At 41.9% G+C, this 27,090-nt stretch overlaps 1 protein-coding gene across 1 annotated transcript in view; it reads left to right on the plus strand.

Annotated features, from left to right (window-relative positions):
- Positions 1-1,869: 1,869 nt before the first annotated feature.
- The window catches only part of APBA2 (amyloid beta precursor protein binding family A member 2), a 212,030-nt gene continuing 186,809 nt past the window's right edge, over positions 1,870-27,090 (plus strand). Inside the window, exons 1-2 of the mRNA XM_024193111.2 lie at positions 1,870-1,927; positions 18,746-18,835. The gene's annotated coding sequence lies outside the window, so the exon portion shown is untranslated. The remainder of the gene's footprint in view (positions 1,928-18,745; positions 18,836-27,090) is intronic.

Genomic DNA, 27,090 nt, shown 5'->3' on the forward strand with positions numbered 1-27,090 from the left:
GGTCTAGTCTGTTCCCTCGCAGAAGCTAGAGCAGCCCTCAGGTTGCTCTAACTTATTCTGCTGCAACAGCCCATTGGGAGGGGTAAGGCAACTGTTAATAGTTATAGGTCATGCTCCTTATTTGAGCTGTGTAATTTAGAGCTGTTCTGCTGGTACTATTCCTCTTAGTGAGTTCCTTTATGCTGGGGAATTCCCAAGTAGTCATAGGGTTGCCAACTTTTCAATTTCTGAAAATTGGATACCCCTGATCCTGCTGGGGAGCTATACCCCGCCTGCCCGACACTCCTGGGGTGAGCTGGTTGCAAAGCACTAGAGCCTGCCAACTTCTGCCACCCGGAGCGAGCAGGCGACCGAGTTCCCAAAGAGCACTGCCGGCGGGGTGGTTGGGCTCCTATCTGGGTGGTTATCGTGCCATGTACAGAGCCAGGACTAGCAGCCCAGCTCGGGCTGGCCCTTCAGGGGAAGTGACCACGCATGGCGCAGTGCACTGAGTCTGGGCCCCTCTGCTACCAGGAGCAGGTGAGCAGAGCAGGGCCAGGGACTGCTCTCCAAATTGCTCCTCTCCCGACAGCTGTGCCCCACGGGTAGTGGACTGCCTCCTTCCTTCCCGTGGCCTCTCCGGCATGCTCGGGAAGCTTGCCCTCCCCTCGCCTGCTCTGCTCGCAGTGCCGCTGTGAACCTGCGGGCGCTCGCCTTCCCCAACCCTGGGCTAGCCGCCTCCTCAACCAGAGCCACCTCCTCGGCCTATGAAAGGCCCCCTGTAGATGCTGCTGAGGCTCTGGTCTTCCTGCCCTCTCGGTGGGGAGGCTGATTGTGGTTACTCTGGTAACCAGACTTTTAGTGTCCAGTTAGCAGTGCTGACCAAATACTGCCAGGTTCCCTTTTCAACCAGATACCTGGCAACCCTAAAGTCGTACCATTGTAAAGGAGCTACAGCAGAACCTAGACCTGGACCCAAAGAGCCAAACATGGCCCAAAGGACAGTACGTGACTCCCAGCCTTAGAGTATCCCTTGCTTTACTAATTGGTGGTCTTCTGAAATTTTTTAATATAAAAAAGTATTGTATGTCTGATTTGTTTTGAAACAGTGCAGAGAAAACTTATTGGAAGCTGATGTGAAGCTCTCAGACTTCACCATTTGTAGGCAGGTATGAACCTCCTGACCTCAGGAGGGGAGTGTGGGATTCGAGCTAATCCAAAATTTGTTGAATAATGTATCTAACGTCCCAATATTTTAAAGCAAATTATCCAATTGATCCTTTTCACCCATTTTCTAGCTATTTGTCTACCATACAGAGAAAATACTTCATCAACCATATCCATTGGCAATGGAGAGTATCTGTACGTCAAATGAAATATCAAAAAAAGGTATTTTGTTTTGCTCAGCTAGAGATGGGATATCTTTATAGTAGAGGTACACCTGTACCAAAACCCCACAATCAAACACTCCCAAACTTTATTAGGAAAGGGGAAGGTAGGGTAATAATCTGAACTCTGACCCAGATCTGATTTTTGGGGCTTGAGGCCATCTCCAGTTAATATCATAGAGAACCTGGGGAAGGTCATATTAGGAAAGTCCTGTTTGCCCTGATTCTTTCTCTGCTGCTGACTGTAGGAGGGCCAGGGAATAGGGGAGAGGGTAATCATGTTAATGAGTGGGGGCAGCTTGCTGAGGCCTCTCAGACCCCAAAAGCGGACTGGGCTTCCCTTCCTCAAACGCCTGGAAGCTTTTGTTATGCGCCATGCAGAGTCCGGGGCGGCTGGGGAGGAGGCGGTATCTGCTGCTATTCAGCTTCCCGGGTTCATTAGTAGTCTCCGTGTGTGGCTCTCCTCTGAAGCAGTCACACAAAAGAGCTGGTGCGGCTGGTCCCGGTCGGTCTGTGAGGCGCAGGAGTGGCGGCGAAGGGGCGGCATAGTCCCAGCCCAGGTAAGCGGGGGTGAGGAGGTAACACCCCGGCAGCCGGCCCTGCACTGGCGCTTGCTAGGGCTTTGCTCCCAGAGAGGGGTCAGCAGAGACAGGGGCCGGCCGAGTGAGGGGCCGAGTGAGAGCCTTTGTGCCCCAGGCACGGGGCGGAGGGAACCGCTGTAGACACCTCCCCCGCTGGGAGCTCCCTCAGGAGCGGGGAGTAGGATGCTGCAGTGCTGGCAGGGAAATAGTGTGTGGAAGCCCCTTGAGTGCCTTGCAGTGTGTTTGTGTGTGGGGAGGGGGTTAGATGCTGCATGCAAGTCCCACTCCCCCACCCCAAGGTCCTTGCAGTGTGTATGTTTGTGTGGGGGGAGGGGACCAGACGCTGCATGCAAGTCCCATTCTGTTTGTGTGGCAGATACTGCATTCAAGTCCCACTCCTCTACCCTGACTGAGCTCCTTGCAGTGTATGTCTGGGGGAAGGGGCCAGATGCTGGATGCAAGTCCCTCTCCCCTACCCTGAGCTCCTTGCAGTGTGTGTTGAAGGGGGAGGGGGGCAGATGCTGCATCCAAGTCCCATTCTCCTACCCCGAGCTCCTTGTCCTGGTGGGATGCTGGTAACAGGATATTGCTTGTAGTCTCTCCCTCCCCCCTAAACCAATCGACCAACCACATTTTAGCTCCAGCTAGTGGGGGGAAATTAAGCTCCTTGAAAGGGGTCTGTGGGGCGGAGAACTGCCCGCAGTGCAACCCTTGCAGAGCGAGGATTTTGCTGTCACCAAATCTCATCCCCGTTCTCTCGCTATTGCGGGGGAGGAAACCAACCCTACCAGCAGTGCAAAGAGAAGCCAGATTGGAAAGAGACTCCAGCAGGAAGAGTGTAATTTTACTAATATGATAGTTTATTTAATGTGTAGCAGCTGATGAGAGAGGGCATTGCTTGGTCGATCTGTTGCTATGATTTGGAAAGGTGATGGTATTGATGGTATTTATATAGCTGTGTCTGGTGCAGGGATGGATTCAGAAGATGTTCTCTGCCTGGTACAGAAGTGCTTTTCTTTCTTTCTATTGTGGTAACATAGTGGTGGCAGGGAAGCTTTAATGCAGCTGCCTCATTTTAGTCAGATGAGAACTGGAAATGGGAACTGTTTATATCCAGAAAGTTGCTGCTGCTGGGATCACCTTTTTCTCTGACTGCAGTCAATGCTGTATTCTGTTTTTTTATTTTGTGCTTCTATCCCTCTTCTACTAATTTATATATGCAATATTTTAGAGTGTAACTTTTACAATTTTTATTACCTCATTATCTAATATCTTGTCTGGAATGTGTGTATATGTACATGTGGAATGTTTATATAGTGTGTGTGTGTATGTATATTGTCAGTACCTAGCTCTAAAGTAAGTGTGTGTGTGTGTATATCTCCACACATTGCTCATCTACAGTGCTGGAGAATTCAGAGTTAATTTGTTTTAAGATCGAAAAACACAGAAGAGAAGTCTTCATGTAATGCACACCTCTTAGAATTTATATTTGTTTCTGGTTTATCATGCCTCTAGTGTAGCAACTGAATTAGAGCTTTTGATCAACTCCCCCCCCCCCTTCTCCTTCATAATGAGGTCTGGAGGGAAAAGCTACTCAATTAAAAATTCTCCACTTCATTTTTCTTAGAGTAAACAGTGTGACAAATTATAACATGATTTCCACCCTCCCCTTACCAGCTTTACTATGATCAGATGATGGGGTTTTTGGTATTGCCAGAGGGGAAGAGGGGGTCCTGTGTGTATGAGGCTGAATGTTCAATAGGGAAGAATTGACATGCTTTGCCTTAACAATTGGCAGTCTGTACTTTTTGATTTACAAAGTTAGTTTTCTCAGTACCCTTCTGTTGGTGGTTATATATGAGCAAGGACATAAAAGGAGAATTCAGTAAGGTTTTCTTTTTCTTATTTCTATGTAATATAATCTTTATATAGGTATACTTTATAGTTGCTTTTTATTCTGCCTTGAGATGGTTTAAAAAGACGAACCATCTTAGCTTTGCAAACAGGCCGTAGTAATTTAAGTGATGATTTTCAATCATCCTAGCCTGTCAAGAGAGCCACAGAATATCACAGGAAATGGTGGTGTTTTTGCAGGAAGGGTATTTTAGGCATTTACTGATTCTATTGCTCAACAAATCTTATTAGTTCTGCAAGCCAGTGGAACTATAGATAAAAGAAGATAACAGCTACAAGGCATCTTAATTTAACTTGGATATCTGTAGTGTGCAGTATATTATGGCATATAGTGATAAAATAGTAAAGGATTTTTGTAAATATTTTGATATTCTTGTAGTTTCCCATGCAAGACTGTAAGCCATCCAGGAGTTATGGCTATGATATGTGCAGATACTTGTCTACATCTTGATTTTTCTGATTTTAGCCGACTGTACTGAGAAGCTATGTTTCGGAAATGAGTTGTCTTATTGGCTGGGGTTAAAATGGAAAACTCTGAAACTGACACTTCTCAATATGTCTGAGTTGTACAGACCTTTCTTAGGAAGATGCAAAGAATTACATATGTTTTTCTCCCATTCCTTCTACTGTGTTTAACTTCATTTTATTACTATGGATAGGTGGGAAAAACAGCTGTCCTGACATGACACTCTTTGTGTTAGTACATCTGCTGGTCTCTATGGATGTGTTTCTTTCTTGCAGATCTGCTCTTCATAGGCTCTGTCTCCTTGAGACTTAAACTTGCATTTTCTAGTATATTAGCCCCTCTTCTTTCTGCTTTTAAACTAATGTTGCTGACTAGAAGCAACCTCATTCATGTCAAAAAGAGGCAAACCAAATTAATCATAACCTTTTCCCCTTCCCCACTTGCTTCTCCTGACCTTTTAAAGTCATTTTAAAATGTTTAGAAAACATCATTGCCACCATTGGTGTAGGATGGATGCTCTAGATGAGAAGAGTTAAATGAGATCTGTGATGGGAACTCTTCAAAACTGAGCTCAAAACAAACTTGTTTTGAGATGGAAAACAGCATAAAAATATGCCTTCCTGTGTCATTCTGCCTCTGTTTGAGGTGGAGCACAGATGTCACAGACTTTCACCCACTGTGCTGGATGAGGTGCCGGGCATGTGCCAAAAAAGGGCTTTCGCTTTTCATGGCAGGGAATATAGCTTTGGTTAAACCTGCCCAAATAGCATATCCAAGACTGTTTCTCACTGCTGCTGATTTTTCTCCCCCGCTGCCCCTCATCCTCCCATCAACAAAGGCAACTTCGCCAACCTAGTGAAAGGATAGATTGTTCCTGCATGATATGTACTAGCTTATGTGGAGAAACATGCAACATTAAGCTTTGTTTCTCTCCTTAAAGAAACCTAGTGGGATGGTCTCAAAGTTCATGCCCAAGCTGTGGTTGGTCAAAAGAATTAGTTCTAATTAGGCTTCAAGCACCGAACTTTCAGCTACCAGCAGTTTATACTACCATGCAGGAGACACCATCACTAAGTTTCTTTATTTTTGTAACACTTATTTTTTCCTGTAATCCTTTCATCGTTTTCCTTTCTTATATATATATATATATAGGGACTTGCTTAAAATACATTAAAAAATTATTCAGGGATCAAGAGAGACAAATGACATAGTAGGTAGATAAATTGCCTGACTTGTGGAGGCATTTATAGCTCAAAATAGGAAAGTTTTCCTTCCTCCTCTTCCATCTTTAGCTGAAGAAAAATGAATTTATATATATATATTTATATATATAATTCATTTAAATGCATGAACTGGGGGGACACTCGGGTCCTCATCATGATATCTGATATATGTTGCTCTCTGATCCACCTTCACCAGATTGTAGGATTGAGACTTTTGTTTGAAATGTGTAGCTCTTGCATTAATAATATTCTTGTGATTCTCAGTGATACTTCAGCAAAAATAAGCAAAAACAGAACAATTATCTAGTGATTTCAGGTACAGAGTTCAAATCCTGTTTAGGTTATGTTTTTATGTTAAAAAAAATCATATTACTCTGCTCTGTGTCAAGTTTCAACAATTATCTTTATTATTCAAAAATATTTATTGACCAAAAATACATTTCTTTTGGTTGAAGAACCAAAATAGAATGTATGTGTCAGTCTTACTCCCCAAGGCATGAAGAATTTGTGTCTACCCTCTACTATTCAGCTTTTTCTGACAGCCCCTGAGGACTTTCCCCTAAGGACAAATGTGAAGATGGAGAGGGGAGTTTGAAAATAGGGTTCAGGTAGCCTTGCCTGTGTGTCTCGGTATATCCAGATAACATTCTTCTTAACGTTTATCTAGATAAATTTCTGGATGGTTAGCCAAACACCAACACTTCTGAAAATACTCTGACATCCACCAGAATGCACCCCAGTCCTGACATTTTATCTGGAGAATTGTACCTGGGGTACTCATCTTCGAGCAGTTGGCAACTATTTGAGGGTAATTTGTGTCCAGAAGGTTATTACTAACAACTTGGATAGTTAAGTGATTGCGAGCCATCAGGTACCCAGATAAGATTTTATCACCTGTACATTAATAGCTTGTCTCAACTCTAACAAAAGTCAATGCTCATTGGCATGTTTTTTCCATTGTATTTATTTAACTTTAATGGGCTCTCTCTGGTGTCTGATATTGTATTGTGGGAGATGCTCAAAGGCACAGGGTAGTTAGTTCATTGTGCATTTGCCATTGACTTTCAGTGAGAGTTAGGTGCCTAACTGCACATCATGCCTTTGAAAATCTCCCCCTCATCTTTACAGTTTCCCATAATCTATTTTGGATGTTGTGTATTGAAGTTTTGATTGAGACTTTTCTACCTGAGCAATTGCGTCTAATAAAATGCTACTTTGTCCTCTTATAATGCCTCTTTGCCCGAGGATCTCGCAGTCACTACAGAATAGGGGTCTGACCCTGAAAACCTTTCCCTCATGGAATTCCACACACAGGAAGACGGGTCTTGCCAGATCCAGTCCTATGGTATTTTTGAAGTAACTTCAGTGAGAGACTTGCCTCATTATAAAGCAGAGGTCCCCAAACTGTGGGGTGCACCCCCCTGGGGGGACACAGAGGAACGTTCAGGGTGGGTGCAGCTATGGTTGCCAATCTTGGTTGGACATATTCCTGGAGGTTTCATCACATGACAAAATATTTAATTAAAGATTAATCTCTAATTCCTGGAGACTCCAGGACAATCCTAGAGGGTTAGGTGTGGCTGGGACCTGGGCCAGCCCCCACAGGGGGCGGGGAGGGAGTGCCACCCAGCTCCGCTCTTGGCCCCACACCCCCAGATGTGGCCCCTGCCTTGGCCCCCTTACTACTGTCCACAACTCCCCTGCTGCCAGACCCGGTTCGGGCATGGACGTGGTAAGGGGGGCCATGAGGTAAAAAGTTTGGGGATGACTGTTACAGAGGTTGGATTGGCCCCATTAGCTGTGTCCCGCAGCACACTTGTAAGGTGGCTAAAGGAAATGTAGTGCTCACTGACTAACTGAAATGCAGTCACCTCTGCTGTGATTGTGAAACAAAGCAGCTGCAGCTCACAGCAGCCTTATAGAACAGGTTTTAGGGCATGAAGTGAGGAAGAATAACAACACTGTGTCCAATTGAAATGGCAAAGGAGTATTTAGGGAAGCAGAGAGTTATTGGCTACAATGGAATTGGTTCAGGCAGGGAGGAGGAGAAATGCTGATCCCTTGTTCAGTGGCATTTAAGACTTCAAATTAGGATGTCCGACGAGAAAACATATTTTTTAGGGTGGGTGGCAGGGATGGTTTGGTTCCATTCTTTCAAGTAAATTAAAATGAGATATTGTTGCTGCTGTGTAAAAAGCATTTCTCTGCTTTCTGCATCTTCTGCTTTTGTTTGTGTGGGTGACAGCTAAGTGATGATCGTTGATGACTGACTTTGGTACGCTGGCCTGACTTGCCACTCAGTATACACGGTCGATACCCTGCAAATAAACCTCTTGCCTCAAAGGTGTCATCAAGAGCCTAAAGTTGCCTTTTGGGGATTTGAATAGTAAAATTCAGAAATGACTTTCAAAATACATTTTGTTTAATCCTTTTCTTGTTTGAAATCCAAACTCCAGCTTAAGGTTGTGCCCAACACAGTGCACAACATGGAGTGTCGTGTGTGTGTATATATATGGCTGAACATAATTTGACAATCTGTATAATGTCTTTTTGCCCAAGGATCTCACAATCAGGCCAAATTCCGGCCATCCAATACTGATCTGACTCTTTGGCCTTGATCTCAAAAACTCCTAAAACTGTTTTTCATCCTTGCATGATGCCAACAGTTGTCCCAGATTCTAAGTCTACTATGTCAGTAAAGAGTACAAGGTTTCTTGTCCTGCATAAATGTGTTGTACATCGATTGGTACTCAGCTACAGACGTGTCAGTGCATACACAGTAATAAACTTAGCCTTCCGTAGAGAAACAATGTGTGTGAGGTAATATCTTATATTGGACCAACTTCTCTGAGAGAGAAAAGCTTTTGAGCCACACAGAGCTCTTCTTCAGGTCTGTGTGGCTCGAAAGCTTATCTCTTTCTCTCCAACAGAAGTTGGTCCAATACAAGATATTACCTCACCCACCTTGTCTCTCTGATATCCTGGGACCAACATGGCTATAAGTACACTGCACTAGCCTTCTGTATGCATTTCTGAGACACTGCAATAGCCCCTCTAAAGTCTGTCTTTCATCCTAACGTAATATGTAAGATTAAAGCTATTTTTGGCCTGCAAGTTCAAGTATGTGTGGTTTACAAAAATACAACCCTCTAAATCTAGAAGCAAATGCTTAGCAACTGTAAGCAGTATATGATGAGGTGGCAAACTTTGGATCTCCTTGTTGCATTTTATGGAGCAGTTGTAATAGCAATATCTTGTGGACATATGATACCATAGGGAAGTTCTGCAGATCCATTACAATGGTTCTTATTCCTTGCAGCTCTTTAACAGGTCTGATTTCTGCCTCCAATCAGGCAGGCTGGGAGTGATCACATCCCTGAAATCCAGCTAGTGTAAATTGACCCCAGTTGCTGCAGGAAGGGTTTACCAGATGTTCTGCTCAGAGCAACAAGAGAACAAAACAACCAGAATGGATCCTCTTTAGTTGGTTTATTAAATTCTAAGCATTACTGGGTTGTTACTTAGCCGTGGGGCTCTGCAGCAAACACCTCCTTCTTGAGACAGCAGGTTCCAGCACAACATGTTTGGACAGGCCTCTCTGGCAGGAGCACTTCATGGACAACCAGAGGGATAGAGAATTTGACAGAAATGCCTGGGCTAATTGGAATTCTGCTAAACATCACGGGTCGGCTGTTACCACACCTGCCGGACTAATGGAACCCTGCTCGTGCTGCAGGTTGGCTGTTGCCACGCCATTTTCTCTACCCCTTTCCTCCAGAGCTAGCTGTGTGGATGAGAGGAAAATGTACCAGACATGGAGGAATGAGCAGATGATAAGGAGCCTCTTGACTCACTGCTTATTTCTGACTATTTCCCCATACCTTTTAACAAGGTGTGAATCAACCTTTATGTAACCCTGCTTGACTCACTGTGGGATTTAGTGAGTTGAAATAGCTGCCACATGCAGGGCCGCCGAGAGCGGGTTTGGGCCCGGTGAAAATTTTTTTTTGGGCTCCCCAGCAAGGGCGGACCGGCTAAACAGGGCCGACGAAGGGGGGGGGGGGGGGGAGCTGGGCCCCGGGCCCCCTTCCAGACTGCCGGGCCCCTATAATTTGTACCAGCTTCCCCCCTCCCCTTGTCGGCCTTGGCCACATGTGAAGGCTTCCCTGCACCCCTCCCTCAAACACACTTAGGGATCACCTATAAAGTTTAAGGAGCCCTCCTAGGGATCATCTCAAGGGTGAACATTTCTAGTGTTCCACTTACTTATGTAGTACAGACCTGGGGTTAGAACTCACCAAGGAAGAACCTCAGAATCAGTGTTTTGACGAAGAGTAATTTGAAAGCATTCTCAGGAGTATTATGTGGACTCTGTATTCCTTCATATAGGCCTTCTGTAAAAGGAAGTGTGGGATGAAGTGGGGGAGAAGGGGAGTTAATCTGTTTGCAAGAAACCTGTTCTGATTGGCATCAACTGTTGGGAGTATCAATCTAGTGTCTGGTTAAAGACCTGGCAAGTTGTTAGTTAAAAGAATAATATAATAATAAAAGCAAGGTCACTTCAGCAGCGCTTCTTACATCTGCTGCCTCCATGTCTTGTGCTAGAGCCAGGCCTGCATGGTCAGACTTCTGTTGTGAGATTGCATCCCCACCTCCCCGTTCTCCTTACTGAGATTTACAGTAAGAGCAATGAGCTGTAACTGTCTCTCAACCACAACACCAGCTCTGCCTGATGCTATGGAAAGCCAAACCCCAGGCAGCTGGTAACTTAAGCGTCCCATTGGGCAGGTGTTGTGGTGACTATGAATAGATTTGTCATGGGAACCCCATTTAAAAATAAAAATAAAAATCTGAGGCCTTGCAGCTCAAAAAGAAATTTAGAATTTATGGGTATTGAAAATCCTTTGATCCAACCTAAAATTAGTGGCGGTATGTCCAGCTTCCTGATTAAATACACAGATGCCTCTCATGCTACTCGATGTATCTCCTTCTTTCAAAGAAGCATGACTGCAGCCTGACTCTGTGTAAGGTGGTCCCCCAAACAGAGGGCAACTAGCAGGAAATTTCAAAGTGTTGTTTCTTTGAAAGTGTGCAGTACTACAGCAAGAGAGTGACTCTTGGGCAGAGACATATAGCCTGGCTTACATCTTAGAAGTAAATGCAATTCCAAAACCAATTTTATTGACCTCTTCCTCTAACTGATTTGAAATATCAGAATATGAGGACTGCAGAATGCCAATCAATCCCACAGGGAACAAGAAGGCTTAGCACTCTACTCCATCCTCTTCCTAGTGCCCAAGCATTCAAAAGACAGAAGTGCACGCAACCAGAAGCTCTTGAACAGACTCCTTCAGAAGCCATAGTTCAGGGATGGAGACCCTAAATTCCACCTTAGCAGCAATTTACAAAGGACTTTTTTTTTCTATCAATAGATGTAGAGAACACCTATCTACATATTATTATATGCACCTTCCAGAGGATAGATCTCTGCTTCATATGCAGCAGACAATGTTACTGGTTTGCTCCTTCACCTTTTGGCCTACCTGCCTTTCTAGGGGTGTTTTCCAAAATGCTAGTTAATATTGCAGTTTCCTTGGGAAGAAAACAATTTAAGAAGATGGTCAGAGGTGCACTCTTCTTGGAAAAGGCTTACCTGAATCAAATGAAGTCCACATTTAAAGTGTGGGCTACTCTAGCACTTTCGTTTAAGTATTTCCCCCATGTACAGAAAAGCAAATCCATGATTATGATCATAGTCAAACATGATTGTTTGTAAAGAATTCTGTCTACACTGGAACACTTGACACTTTAATATGTTACAATCATATTAGCCAAAATTGTGCTTGCTATTACCCTCTAACAGGGATCAAGCACAGTCAGTTTCTAATTGCAAAACCTTCTTCCATCTATTTTGGTGCAAACTGTTTCAAATGCGGTTACAAGTACTAATGTATGGTAGGCTCTAAAGGACAGTCCAGCCAAGGGTACAAATATTTCCTTTATAAACTGATCCAGGATGGGGAAGAACTAAAAGCCTTATTTGGTTCCAGACTTTTACTATGCAGCATGATGCATTTGTTGCTATTCCACCAGAACTGCTTGCCTACATATTTAAATTTACCCTTAAGATATTGCAGGCTTTCTAAAATGTAATTGTTATAAGAATACATGAAAGTATAAAGTAACCTGACAAACTATAAATCTTGCCATTATTCTGTTCATGTGGTGTTGACCTCTGTGATTCAGCAGATTCATTTGTTTCTTCTTTTAAATATGGAGTGAATAAAGCAGGGGAAATATGGAAACCTAACTTCTATTTGCCCATGTAATAAAAAATATGTATTAAAAGGACCATAAGAGAGGAATACAAATTACAGCTTCTATCGCTGGTTGGAAATGCATAGCTTTCTTACTCTGTACATGGCCCTCTCGTTATCCTTCAGAGTCAGTGAATACATTTTGTTACAGCATTACAAAGGAGAATCAGAGCACAACAGTGTTTTTCTTCTTGTAAGACCTAGGTTGTGGAGGGGTTGGGGGAGAAGGTCTGGTGGTTCTGCCTTTTAAAAAGAAAATTTATTCTCGGTTCAAAACACTGTTAACTGTACTGTAGATAACTCTCGATTACAGATAAGGCAAGTTTAAAAATAATTTTATCTCTGTGATACTCTGTGACAGTTAGTCTATCAGTGTAGCTTTAATTATGCACAACTACTTGACGTATTATGGCCCGAGAGATCAGAGCTTTGGCATATTGGATGATAAATAGGGAAGGAATTCTGTCGCTGACTGGAGATTTTACAGCCCATGCTACAGCAGTGGCCCAAACAATAGAGGAGAGGAACATTTTTTAGTACATATTGTAAAGAAGAACATGAGACTGGCCATATTGGGTCAGACCAATGGTCCATCTAGTTCAGTGTCCTGTCTTCTGACAGTGACCATATGCTTCAGAGGGAATGAACAGAACAGAACAATTATCTAGTGATCCATCACCTGTCGTCCACTCCCAGCTTCTGGCAGTCAGAGGCTAGGGACACCCAGAGCATGGGGTTCTGCCCTTGACCATCTTGGCTAGTAGCCATTGATGGACCTATCCTCCATGAATTTACCTAATTCTTTATTGAATCCAGTTGTAGTTGTGACCTCACAGAAGGGGCATTTGGGCTCCTGTATGACTCAAATGCCATGAGGGTTGTCAGGAATCTTTCAGCTCCTTAATACTACTGATTACTTGGTTCCTTGACAGAAAACTTGCCCTGACTACAGGAAAATATCTGTCACCTATCAGCAATATACATCTTAAATCAATTGTTTTATAATGAAGAGGTATTCTTTTGTACTTGAGGTGGTAGGAAAAAATCTCACTCTAATCTCCTCTGAGATAGCAAGAACAATGTGTGGGTGTTGTGATGTTCTCTTTCCATTATCTGTGTAAAGAGGCTCACCTTAGGGTGTGTGGTTTGTTTATGGGTTGTGTTTTTTTTTTAAGCAATTCTGTTACTGTAAATAGATGTAGAATAGACAATGATCTCTAAAGCATGTGTTTTGGTTGATTTGTCCCCCGTTTATTATGCTGCACATCATAACTGGAGCCATCAACTAACAGCTGATCTAATTAGAAATAATGATTTGAACCAAAAAAGCTATTAAGATTATTTTACTCTGGGGAAGAATAGCTTAGCATCAGTTTTATTTCAGTATGAAATGTATATGTTGGTGCATTAATCCTTTTGTGCTGATGTGCTAGATAATATTACCTAGCTCTTATAGTGCTTTTCATCAGTAGATCTCAAAGCATTTTTACCAAGGAAGTAATCATCATTATCCTCAGTTGATAGCGAAGGTGTGAAGTGGCTTGACCAAGGTCATGTATCAGACCAGTGGCAGAGCTGGGATTGGAATCCAGATCTCCTAAGTCCCAGTCCAGTGCTCTGTCCTTTAGGATACATTTAAGTGGGGCTTTATTTTGGCTTTTCTAGCTAGCATCCCTTCTAATGGGAGAGTAATAGAATTAGCTGGCTAACTTTCCCTCATACAAATTCCTTTTGTCAGTTCTATACAAGTACATTTTACTGGATGAATATTTTACTGGGCTTTTGGACAGAACAATGCATCTGCTTGCTAGAGGTTGATATTGGGGGAAACAAACAGCTGTTTTATATATTATGATGCTAAACTTTGTGGAGGAAAAGAAAACTTGATCTAATACAACACTTGAGCTAGATTTTACTTCTGAGCCTGTATTCAGATCTAAAAAACCAAGCAGTGTAGACAGCTCTCACTTATGGTAAGTCTTGTGATATTTGGTGTTTTTACTTATTGTCCCAGATACTGGAATCACGTTAATATGTGAAAACAACGAGGAGTCCTTGTGGCACCTTTTAGAGACTAACAAATTTATTTGGGCACAAGCTTTTGTGGGCTAAAACCCACTTCATCAGATGAATGGAGTGGACAATACAGAGGCAGGTATAAATACATAGCACATGAAAAGATGGGAGTTGCCTTACCAAGTTGGGGATCAGTGCTAATGAGACAATTCGATTAAGGTGGAAGTGGGCTATTCTCAACAGTTGACAAGCAGGGAGGAAAATCATTTTTGTAGTGCTAATGAGTTCAATGTTATCAAGGTGGCCCATTTCAAACAGTTGACAAGAAGGTGTGAGTATCAGCACGGGGGAATCAGTTTTTGTGGTGACCCATCCACTTCCAGTCTTTATTCAGGCTTAATTTGATGGTGTCCAGTTTGCAAATTAATTCCAGTTCTGCAGTTTCTCTTTGGAGTCTGTTTTAGAAGTTTTTTGTTGTTGAAGAATTGCCACTTTTAAGTCTTTTATTGAGTGTCCAGGGAGATTGAAGTGTTCTCCTACTGGTTTTTGAATGTTATAATTCTTGATGTCAGATTTGTGTCCATTCATTCTTTTGCGTAGAGACTGTCCGGTTTGGTCAATGTACATGGCAGAGGGGCATTGCTGGCACATGATGGCATATATCACATTGGTAGATGTGCAGGTGAACGAGCCCCTGATGGTTAGGTCCTATGATGGTGTCCCTTGAATAGATATGCGGACAGACTTGGCACTGGGGTTTGTTGCAAGGTTTGGTTCCTGGGTTGGTGTTTTTGTTGTGTGGTGTGTAGTTGCTGGTGAGTATTTGCTTCAGGTTGGGGGGCTGTCTGTAAGTGAGGACTGGCCTGTCTCCCAAGATCTGTGAGAGTGAGGGATCGTCCTTCAGGATAGGTTGTAGATCCTTGATGATGCGCTGGAGAGGTTTTAGTTGGGGGCTGTAGGTGATGGCTAGTGGTGTTCTGTTACTATCTTTGTTGGGCCTGTCCTGTAGTAGGTGATTTCTGGGTACCCTTCTGACTCTGTCAATCTGTTTCTTCACTTCCCCAGATGGGTATTGTAGTTTTAAGAACTCTTGATAGAGATCCTGTAGGTGTTTGTCTCTGCCTGAGGGATCGGAGCAAATGCGGTTGTAACTTAGGGCTTGGCTGTAGACAATGGATTGTGTGATGTGGTCTGGATGAAAGCTGGAGGCATGTAGGTAAGTATAGCGGTGAGGAGGTTTCCGGTATAGGGTGGTGTTTATGTGACCATCGCTTATTTGCACTGTAGTGTCTAGGAAGTGGATCTCTTGTGTGGACTGGTCCAGGCTGAGGTTGATGGTGGGGTGGAAATTTTTGAAATCCTGGTGGAATTCCTCAAGGGCCTCCTTCCCATGGGTCCAGATGATGAAGATGTCATCAGTGTAGTGCAAATAGAATAAGGGCGTTAGGGGACAAGAGATGAGGAAGCGTTGTTCTAAGTCAGACATAAAAATGTTGGCATACTGTGGGGCCATGCGTGTACCCAAAATGTCACATAAACACCACCCTATACCAGAAACCTGCTGACCGCTATACTTACCTACATGCCTCCAGCTTTCATCCAGACTACAGTCAGCATGAAGAGCAGCAGTAGCCAAGCTCAAAAGTGAATTTTCAATGATGTATAAAATTGCAAATTTCCAATTTTACATTTGGGATTTAGAGGGAATGTTCCCTTGAAATCTTTTTCCTGAGGGGGCTGATTGTTCCAGGAGGAGGAAGTGCTGTTTTGGGGGTGGAGTGCGGGGGGGGGGGGGGGGGGGCAGAGAGAGACGGGAGAGCAACAGGATGTGTGTGTCTGGAGCTCCAGAGAGAAGGGTTGCAGCAAGCAAGCCCTCACAGTGTGAAGCAGCAAAGAACCTGTCCGAAGCCTGGGAGGGACAGAGCGGCCGATTGAGGACACCCTAGGACAGGAGCCAGGAGGAGCACTGTGCCAGGGAGGAATCGCCCGAGAAGGACAAACTGGAGCTGGACACAGTATCATTGCTGCCCAGAGCTGTATGGGGCCGTGAGTAGTGGGATTTGTGACTTCGCATTGGGAATAAGGATGGAGGCTGTTAGCTAGTTAAGTGGGGAGGTTGTCACTCTGTGTGGCTTTGCAGAGAACGGCAGAAGAGGACACCGGAGGGGTTTGCTGGCGAAAGTTTACTGGTGCCAAAGATGACCAGGAGCACCCAAGACTCACCACTGGACTGGAACTTTGCCTAGGACTCCTGAACTTGTTGTGTAGACACATAGCTTGGTGTCTGTCCTTTCAGACTGTGCTACCACTGGGCCTGTGGGGCCTTGTGTTGAATGCAACCTCCCCCTATATTTCCCCTGTTGTCTTTCGCCTTTCATCCCTCGGTAAATAAATATTTCCCTCTCCTATATTCATTGGAGTCTTCCAGTGTGTGTGTTCACTCTGGGGGGTTTGGAACAGGTGCCCTGGGATGGAAGGGACTTTCCCTGCTGCATTCCTGCAGGGACCTTTTCTTGGCCCGAGCTGCCTGCAGAGCAGACTCCATCTTGGCCATGAGGGCGCTAAAGTTACATACATATATTGCAAATACAAACAATACCATGTAATTAACCTACACAAAATGAATATTGAATGTTGCATTGAATTGTGCATTATTAATAATAATATTTATTATGGTAAAGCCTAGGGACCAATCAAGAATGGGCCTTCAGTGCTAGGTACTGCATGGATACAGAGTAGTAGACAATCAAGCCCCGAAGAGCTTACAATTAGGGCTGTCAAGCGATTAAAAATATTAATAGCAATTAATCGCACAATAAAAAAAATTGCAATTAATCGCGCAGTTAAACAATAATAGAAAACCATTTATTTAAATATTTTTAGATGTTTTCTAAATTTTCAAATATTGATTTCAATTACAATACAGATAAGGCAGCGTCGGTCCACACTGCTTTGGATTAATATCTAGCAAAACCCATCATCAGCATGGACACATGTCCTCTGGAATGGTGGTTGAAGCATGAAGAGGCATACGAATGTTTAGCATATCTGGCATGTAACTACCTTGCAATGCCAGCTACAAAAGTACCGTGCAAATACCTGTTCTCACTTTCACGTGACATTGTAAATAAGAAGTGGACAGCATTACCTCCTGTAAATGTAAACAAACTTATTTCTCTTGGGGATTGGCTGAACAAGAAGTAGGACTGAGGGACTTGTAGGCTCTGAAACATTGTTTTGTTTTTGAATGCAGTTATGTAACAAAATAAACTACATTTGTAAGTTGCACTTTCACGATAAAGAGATTGCACTACAGTACTTGTATGAGGTGAATTGAAAAATACTATTTATTTTGTTTATCATTTTTACAGTTCAAATATTTGTAATAAAATTATAATATAAAATGAGCACTGTACACTTTGTATTCTGCATTTTAATTGAAATAAATATATTTGAAAATGTAGAAAAACATCCAAAAATATTTAATACATTTCAATTAGTATTCTATTGTTTAGCAGTGTGATTAAAAAAATGAATTGCCATTTTTAATCACAATTAATTTTTTTGAGTTAATCGCATGAGTTAACTGCGATTAATCGAGAGCCCTACTTACAATCTAAGTATACCTCTTTCCCCTAGCATTTGTCTGTCTTGTCTGTCGTAATCTGTTTGTCTTTTAAATGATTGTCATAGATTGTCCAATTTAATATAATCTACCATTGTCATAGCAAATGTGGCATTACATTTTTCCCCTCATTTTTTTTCCTGAAAGACGCAATATCAACTATTTCTTTTAATTTTGCTTTTTGATCTACATAGAACGGTGGTTTTTAACCTGTGGTCCGCAGACCCCTTGGATGGAAACCTATTGGCCACCCTGTTCCCCACCCTTTGTTTTTTTAGTTAAATTATTTTATATTGAACATGAGGGATGGATAAATTTGTAAATTCACTGTTGAGTTTCACTGATACAGGTTTAAGGGGATTATTTAGGCAGTAGGATTTAATATCTGTCAACATGCTGCTCATTTGCTTGATATCACTAGGGACGAGTTCTTTTATTTGCAATTTATAAATCCTCATCTTCAGACACTCAGCTTTTCACAGAGAGCTGAATGTTTGAAACATCCTGCAATTACCATATTCTTAATGCCATACATTTTATCTCAAATGGACTGTGACAGTGTTCATACAACCAACATTATATGCATTTTATATATTATAGGCCCAATTTTTTTTCAATTCTTTATTTAAATAAAATAGCTAAGGCTACCCCAGTGGCTTGGCAAGGAGTGACCTTGGGTCTCTCCCTGAGTTTGGTTGTGGTTATTGAAGAGTGCTGTCTTCTTTTATTCCATTTGTTGACCAGTTTGTGGATTTGGATTTTCTGTGTGCCTGGCGTTTAGGTACTGTAGTAGTGGGTGTAGAATTAAGGGTGAATGAGAGACAAATGCTTGATCTTCACAGAATTCTAATAGTTAAAAATGAAAAAGTACTATTACATTTTCTAGTTGGTCTTTTTGTATAATGAGCCCTCAAACCCTAACATGTTGTCAGCAAGGATAGGACTAGGACCTTCATCATAAAAGCCCTCAGCTACTTGAAATATGAAGTTAGAAGCAGTAACGGGGTCTTATTCTCTGTGCAAACAAGCTACTAGAGGAGGATGCAACATACTTAGCTAGTATGTTTGCAGGTGTAACACCTTACAGTGTACTCTGATATATTAGAGGTTTATTCATTGTAGTCTAGTTTTAACAGTCAAATGATGAGACTTCTAACATTTCTCTTAGGAGAATATTCCTCAGTGTAATAGATGCAAGAGCTGGTGTTTACACCTTAATTTTTTTTTCTTTGCCAGGGGTCTCGTCTGTTCAGTTGCTTCCTATCAGATTATACTGGAGCTGGAATTTCTGGTTCCAGAGAGGAGCTCTCCAAGACTTCCCATGCAGTAAGTGAAAACCTTGTAATGCAGGATGCTTAAATCATTAAAATGCAAGAGTAGAAGATGAATCAAAACTTGAGTCTCTTGTGTGAAATTCCCTGTCTGATTTAGCCAAATCTTTATGCTGTTTTTAAAAGGACACCACCAATTCCTTTGTAGTTAAAGCTTTACATTTATTTTATTTGCACTCCACTGCAGTGCTCAGATTCCAGGGTGATGGGAAACATAGAAATGCCTAAGACAGAGATCTTGTTAATAGTGATATCTTCTTAGAAATTTGAAAATGTCATTTTTTCCCCTTGTATTTTTCTCCTATTCTGTTTGGCAAGTACTGTAGTAGGCTGTGTTTCAAGTGCTACATGAGCTACTCTACATTGATGCAACGCTCAGAATTCAGTTGGTTTGTAATCAAATGACCAAAAGTCTTTGGTTGCTCATTCTGTGCGCGGATGCTGTGGACTGCCAAAAAGCAACCCAGGAATGTCACACAATCCTGATTTTTATAAGACCTCAGTGCCCTATGGTTTTAGTCAGGGCACATGCTGTGCTCAGTTTTCTTCAGGCTGTGAAGAGCTGATGAAAGCTGCAGTTTCCCTTTTCAAGCTTAATGTCACTTCTTTTGCTATTAAACCAGGACCGTAGAGTATGTTATAACTTGCAACATATTGCAGTTTCAAAGCATGTAGACATTTTTTATTTGTAATGCCCCAAGAATATAAATATTTTATGGTACAGCCCCCTATGTCCCATTGCCATGCTCTCTCTATCTTATATGATCCTGGAAGGCCGTGAACCAGAATAGTGCCACTGCATGGGGGTTCCAGGAAGAGGAGAGCAGATGTGCAGGTGATCTTCACTCCTGGAATGTCCAGGAACTGTCCTTGTGCACCATCTCCACAAGTTCCCAGTATGAAAGGAGGTCTGGAAGCGTGGCCAGCAGATTACACAGATCCAGTCACTAATCTTTGTTTGTTTGTTTGTGTTTGGCTGTAGAGCAGCCTGGGGTAAAGATTACATACATCTCAATGGTGTCTACCAAATGTACTATCTGGAAATATGTTCAGTTTTAGTGTAGGGTGTCTCACTGAATTCACCCTGTTTGGAATTGCTCAGTTTTGCATCATAATCTCAAAGCTTGGAACTAGAACTTTTTCATAAGGCATCTTGTACTACATAGAGGGGTATCCTCAGGGCATTGTATACATTAATATTCCATCCATGGTTGTAGCTAGTAGTTAATTTATCTCATTTTGCAGTGAGAAGCAAGAGGCTAGATTACTGATTTGATTATAATCAAGCGTGCATCATGTTCATAGATATAATGAAGTGGAGGCATTAATGCACTGCTGATCACATTTTGCTGTTTCACCTGGAAGGTGTTTTGGTGCTGGTAAAATTCATTCATTTACGGGCAAAAAAATTAACACCACTAAACAGTAGCAATACATTAATTTAGCTAATTAAACTTTTATGGATGGCACAGATATTTACTTTGTCTCTTTAAAAGTTTGGCAAAGGGAAATAAAACCTCTCAAGGGTTGGTTTTGCTGCAATCTGTCATATCTTGTTAGAATATTTCCAACTCCTACTGATTTAAAACAACACAATCCAAACTTTCCTTTGATTTTCTGAATAAAGGACAGGAAAGAGTGTACAGTAACCACACCCAATGAGTAAATACTATAACTGAACTAAATACTCTTCTCTAGGTTATGTAGAAACTGTATCAAATAAGTATCTCTACCAATAATTAGCTCCTGCCTCTTGGGAAAAGCCTTCAGGACAATACTGGGGGAAATGCTCAGAAATTTTAATAACCATCCTGATATGCAGTTATCAGATGAAATAGAAATAAACACAAGTGCGTGGTTTCCTAAGGCCACTAGTCAAAAATATGGGAGAGGTGTTTGTGTGTGGTGTGTTTGTGTGCATGTGTGCAAGGCAAAGAGCTGCACCTGAGCAAATGGCTACTCTGTTCCTCATGCTGCTCACCACCAGCTGCTTCAGGTATGTCTCTCCAGGTACTCCTGTAATTGGACTGGAATTAAATACTTTCCAACAAAATAGCTGCTGTGCACCAAAGGACGGGCTTCAGTGTTGCCGATCTAAAACATTAAAAAAACATGAGAGTTCTAAAAATAATGTTGGGTTCCTTCCACTTGTTTTCTGGTTTATGACCCATTAGGGTTCCTCTGTTTTTAAGCTTTTCTCTGCATCATGAGAGCTAGCAATTTCCCTTTTTAATGAAAGGTGAGATTCTCGTGTAATCATGACACTCCGGGAGCTGTGGATTTAAAAACCAACCCAGCGGATAGTGTGAGACTTTGATAATACCACAAGACTTGCCAAAACTGCATAAGGAAGCCTGCTGTTGGCTACACCCAGTTTCTACCCACACTGCCTGTTTGCCCTCTTTTGTGCCTGATGCTATTCTATTGGCTCAAATTTAATTCTCAGGGACAGTGGTGTAATTCTTGAGGCAGACCGTTCCTGTGGTTCTCTTGGATCACAGGTCAGAGCAGCTGTTGCTACAAGCTTTGACATTGTGCAGCATGAGGCAAGGAATAATGGTTCTTCCCTGACCCACTTACTCATCTGATGCCACTGTCAGCCCCACCCTCAAGCCATCCTTGAATTCCCTGAAGAAAAGGGCTGAGAGTGTGCCTCTTAGCTGTCAGACTCCTTGTTCTCTTCAACGTACTCCTACAGACCAGCACGGGGCCAGATGCAGCCTGACTCAAAACGTGTCATACTTCTCTGTCGCAGGATAGAGAGGAGTGCCTTTGTAAAATAAGTGCTACCATTGTTGCAAAACAGTTGTGTTAAGGTCATGGCTGGATGAGGCTGGCTTTGAGCTTGGTTGGGAGGTGTGTGGTGACATGGGGGAAACTAATTAATAAAAAATACCTACCTGTCAGACATGGCTGCTGTAATAGAGACTGCTATGGAAAAATTTGACAGCTTCTCACCGAGTCCTGTGCGCCATAGCTCCACCATCAGCTTCCTTATTCAAAACTAGACTCAAAGGCCTGGATGCACAAAAGGAGTGAGGTGCCTAAGTCCCTGTTTTAGATGCCTATGTGCCAGTTTCAGAACTACTGCAAGGCACAAAATTCTACTGAACCCTGTATGTGTCTAAACTCACTCAGCTCTATCATGCTGAACTTGTGTGAATCACGGTCAAAGGGTACGTCTATGCAGCAAAAATCAACAATGCAGCAGTGAGTCTGAGACTGGATCAACTGATTCCGGTTTGCAGGGTTCACACTATGGGACTAAAAACAGCATTGTAGACGCTTGGCCTGGAGACTGGGTTCTGAGGCCCGGCGTGAGGGGAAAGTGATTTTCTAGGTGTTTGATGCTTAGTGTCAAAATGCCTAACTACTTTTATGCATCTAGTAGTGCCCCCTCATCCAGTGGAGACATGCCATCAAACAAATTAGTAGTCCCTAGCCTGCATCATTTGTTTGCAGGATATCCACCTCAGATGCTGCATGGGTGTATTGGGAAGGGCAGAGGCTCCCTGGCAGCCATCAGCATACCCTCAGAAAGGACAAGATTTTGCCCCGATTACTGATTTGAAGTGCAGATTACTTGATAATGCTGCATGATTCTTCTCTCTCTTACCTGTGTAAATTGGGATTCATAATCACTGAAGTCAATTGGGCTTCACCAGTGTAAGAGTGAAATCTGAATTGGGCCCAGTATTGTTAACACTGAGTCATCTCCACACTTCTAAAGGGAACAAGCCATGCAAAATAAAAGCAGGTTTATGGAAACCTGTCATGTTAGTTCCCCCCTTCTCACTTTTATCCTAAAAACACGAGATTTGTTTTTATTGCCTCTGAATAGAAACTTCTTAAATATCTTTCATGTGGAAAGTGGATGAGAGCTACAGGCTTTTTAAAATCTGTTGCTTTCTGTTCTTCTGAGTGGTTTGTGTAAAGAGGACCTTTCAAAGAGGATTTGGTTAAGGGAAGACTTCCTTTTTTTCTGAACTGCCTTTCATAGAGTCATAGATTCTAAGGCAAGAAGGGACCATTATGATAATCTAGTCTGACCTAGCCTTCGACTCTTGAATAAAGTACTGAAAATATTATTACTTTCTTGCCTTCAAGTGTGTGTCCATATTCTCTGTTAGTTGTAGGAGTTATTTAGGTGCCTACACCACTTGTTGGTGTTTGTGTTTCTTCTCTTTTGACTCTGTTTATCTTACAGATCACTAGTTCCATCTGTTTACATTTCCCCCCCCCATGTATTCACATGGGACCATTAAGATTTTTGCATATCCTTTGTCATACCCTTGTTGCTTTTGCTAAAACACTCATTATTTTGTTCTAAAACCTGAAATTGCCTTTCTTGGGTTGACGTGTTGCAAATATCTTACAGTCCTAGCTAACGCTGATTCTCTGTTTCTGTGGGTAGACTTTCAATTTATTTAATTCCTGCCACTTTTTAATGGTTGCCTTATACTTCTCGTCTTAGTTTCTGGCTTGTGTTAAGCATTCCTCAGAATTGTAAAATTATTGGTGCTGGATAGTATCTTTATTGGGTCATATAACCCATTGCCCTGGGTGATGGCAGGATTTCAGGGACACTGAATTTTGAGAAAAGACCTAAGTTTGGCTAAATTTGAATGAAAGAAGAAAAATAACTTTTGTGTTTTACCATGTTTGTCCTGAACAAACCAGATAGCTTCTAGGAAATGACAATTTTGGAAGGATATAGGTACAGGTTATGCTGTATGCACACTGCTATAGTCTCTCAGGCTGCCCGGCAGCCTGAGATAGCTTTTTCATTTGTCATGCAATACAATCAAATCTGATGCACATTTGCAGACCTGCACAATAGTGATAAGACAGCCAAGCCTATTTCAGCATTGCACAGGATTTACAAGGGGGTATAATTTAGTGAATTGTTGCCAGCGTTTTATTTGCAGGTCTATCGCTATTGATATTCAGTCATTCTGTGGGCAAAGCAGTAGCTGTTTTATTTTCTTGCAAAAACCTGTCAGACCTGTGTGTCTGGATGGAGGGGAAATCTTTCTCAAGATGTGAGCAAACGTTTTAGGATTAAAAATCTTTGGGCCTGATACTGGCTGAGTGGCTAATCCATATTCCTTTGAGCAGTTCTGTTGCCTTCAAATGAATTGTTCATATGGGTAAAGTGGGACTACCAATGAGAGTAAGGAAGGATTTTTAGGATTAGGCCCTTCATTAATGAAGTGAGAACATTTTATTTTTATAGGCTACTCATGCTTTAACCTTCCTGTGCTGATCTGTAAAATGTTTGGTCCCCAGACTGGGAATGGAGTTCCTTCTCCAGAGATTAGTGATGCTTTTAGGCTCTGGTTGGAAGAGAACAGAGAGGGGAGAAAAAAACAAGAATAGATAACTCCTGTCATTATGGTTCCAAGCTGAAATGATGCAACTGAAATATCTGTGGTTAGCTGCTTAAAATCTGCAGTGACCTAAAGTAATTTGGATTAGAGGCAAATTGGAATATTTTTTTGAAGGGATTTCAAGAGCCATCTCATGGTAATCCTAACAAGCTATAAAACAACTGATTATGTATTCAGATCTACTTAAAACTGATAGGAGAGAATTACATGCATTTGAATTTTTACAATTTAATTTCTCACACACAAGATGCAGAGTCTGGATATGTTTACTTACTGTTTGGTAATATATGTGTGTGGGTGTTTCTTGTTTAGTTTTTATTTTTTTAGCTCACTTGATAGCTATTATCTGTCATTTCTCACCTACTCCTTCTTCCCCAATTATTATATCCAATTTCAGTTCTACAGCATCATCCGTGCAGTAGCTGGGTGCTGAGAAGTGCTAAGCAGTCTTTGTCAAATTTTTTAAATTACATTTTCAGTTCAACTATGTATTCATATGAAGGGCCATTTTTAGTACATTACTATTTGTATTTCAGAGGCCACTGGGGAGCTGTACCCTGAATATTCAGCCTACCATGCAGCTGGTGTGGCAGGGGAGAGAGGGTGACACAAACTTCCCCAAAAGAGGCAGGGAAGAGGTAGGGCCAACCTTTCTCTCTACCAGCCTGGTGGGTGCACCGGAGAGTAGGCTGCCTCATCTCAAGGGCCATGTGCACTAAGGAGCTTGGGGGAGTGTTGGTTTTTTGAGGGCCAGCATTGGGGCAGCTCTTGCTGTAAACTTTAGCTAAAGGCCACACTCTACACCAAAGTAAGTGTAATGTGAATCCCTAAGGGTTTTTTTAAACTCTTAACTTTTATAGATTAACAGTAGAATTGGGCTGCTTTGAATTTGTCTATTCCCAGAAAACTGAGACCACATGCAAGAGGGGAAAATTGGATTATTGCAATATCTTAGGTGCATATTGCTGCTGTTATGTCACCAGTGTCTTTAAGAACCTTCATGTATTTTATAAGGAAAAAAACCTAAAAAACATAACTTTTATGGTTAGGAGAAAGTAAAGGTGTAAGGTGCTATGATGAAGTCATGACAGTTTGATACCTGACAGGACATTATCAAAATAGCTTGTTTATCAGGGAGTGAAGGGGCTGGAAGGGAGCTGAGCATTCTGATTAGTGTGCCCACCTGTGTTGTAATTTTAAATAGCCAAGTATCATAATCTGAATTTAACTTAATCATTTGATCAGCGTTTCACTACTGTTAAAGTTACGCTAATTTACAATTTGGAATGAGTATCAAGTCAAATGGTATAGTTGGTATCTTAACTGTGGATAAAATATAACTTACCACATTGCCAGCATGCATCCTAATGGACAAAATAAGTATCAGAATATTTTAAATTGCTTTTTGTTTCTACTGTTCATTATTGTTGCATATAACTATATTGAAAACTCGACTTTCCTATTCACTGCATGCCTTTCTTAGCTTATTACATACAGTATATATTACCATAACTGTGTTTAAAATGCCCCTTACAGAAATATAAAGGGATAAAGGAAACAACTATGTTGAGACCTTAATGAAATCATGCACCTTTTTGGCTACTGTGAGCCAGATTCTGATTTCACATTAGTGTAAATCTAAAGTAACTATTAATTTCACTAGTTACTCTGGACTTACTCTGGTGTAACTAAGATAAGAGTCTGGCTTTATTCCTTTAAGAGCAAAGGAATGAAGCACATTTATTTATCTGAATTAGCTTATATTTATAAATATAAGTTGACAGTTAAAATGAAATACAGTCATGTCACTTTGCATCTCTTTAGGTCACAATGATTGTTTTCCTGAGGAAGAACTCTAGTGGCTCAATAGCTTGTCTTTCTCACCAACTGAAGTTGGTCCAATACAAGATATTACCTCACCCACCTTGTCTCTCTCTGTTTTCCAAACCACATGCTACACTTTAGGACCGTATGCCGCTTTTCCAGGGATAACCACATGTGAAGCAAGTGCTTATGTGGTAAAAGTGCATACTAGCAGAAGCTCAGAAGCTGAGTTGCCCCATTCTGTGCTGTCATTGGGCCAGGCCAGTTGCTGCCAAAAATGATGGGTATGGTCTGAAAAATCACAGGCTACTCTGTTGAAGACATAAAGTGATAGGGAATTTCATCTATTATAGGCCTAATGTGCTTCTGCTCAGCACCACATACCAACCCTTCCCCCCCACCCCCCACTTAGTATCTGTCTTGCCAACTTGCCACTGGCTTTCCACCATCAGCTGCATGAACAGGACTCCTCAAAGAGGTTTGCATGCAGTAACTCACTGTTGCCTTTTGCAACAGAAGTAGTGATTAATTCTCTCCTTTACTTATTACTGTCAGTTTTTGGGGTGGGGGAGCAGAGATCATAACTTGGTGCGGGTTCACTCTTTCCATGGTGCTTCCGGGTAAGTAAGTCTATTCTTGATAAGTTGCAAATGTATTGTGTAAATATACTGTGCCATTGAGCATTCACTTACTATAGACTTCTTCCCCCTTTGCTACATTATGGATGGAAGCATCTGACCCTTAATAAGTGATGATGATACAGTAATAATAGAGGTTCTTCATAACACTATACAGACATTAGCTAATTAATCATTCCAGCACAGTTGCAAAATGAGAAACCAGTGCCCTTCTTTTCACATATCTAATATGTTTGCATTTATCTGATGTGTTTTTGTTGTTTTGAAGAAAATGAAGAATACGTGCTAATTTTGCACAATGAAAGTTTAGATGCTTTGTTTTATTTAGCACCTGGGATCTCCAAGCACAGTACTTTCAATGAAATCATCATATATTAGCATACAAATTAAGCAACTCT

This window comes from Terrapene carolina, unplaced genomic scaffold (assembly GCF_002925995.2).
Source record: "Terrapene carolina triunguis isolate 2854851 unplaced genomic scaffold, T_m_triunguis-2.0 Scaffold67, whole genome shotgun sequence".
NCBI lineage: Eukaryota > Metazoa > Chordata > Testudines > Emydidae > Terrapene > Terrapene triunguis.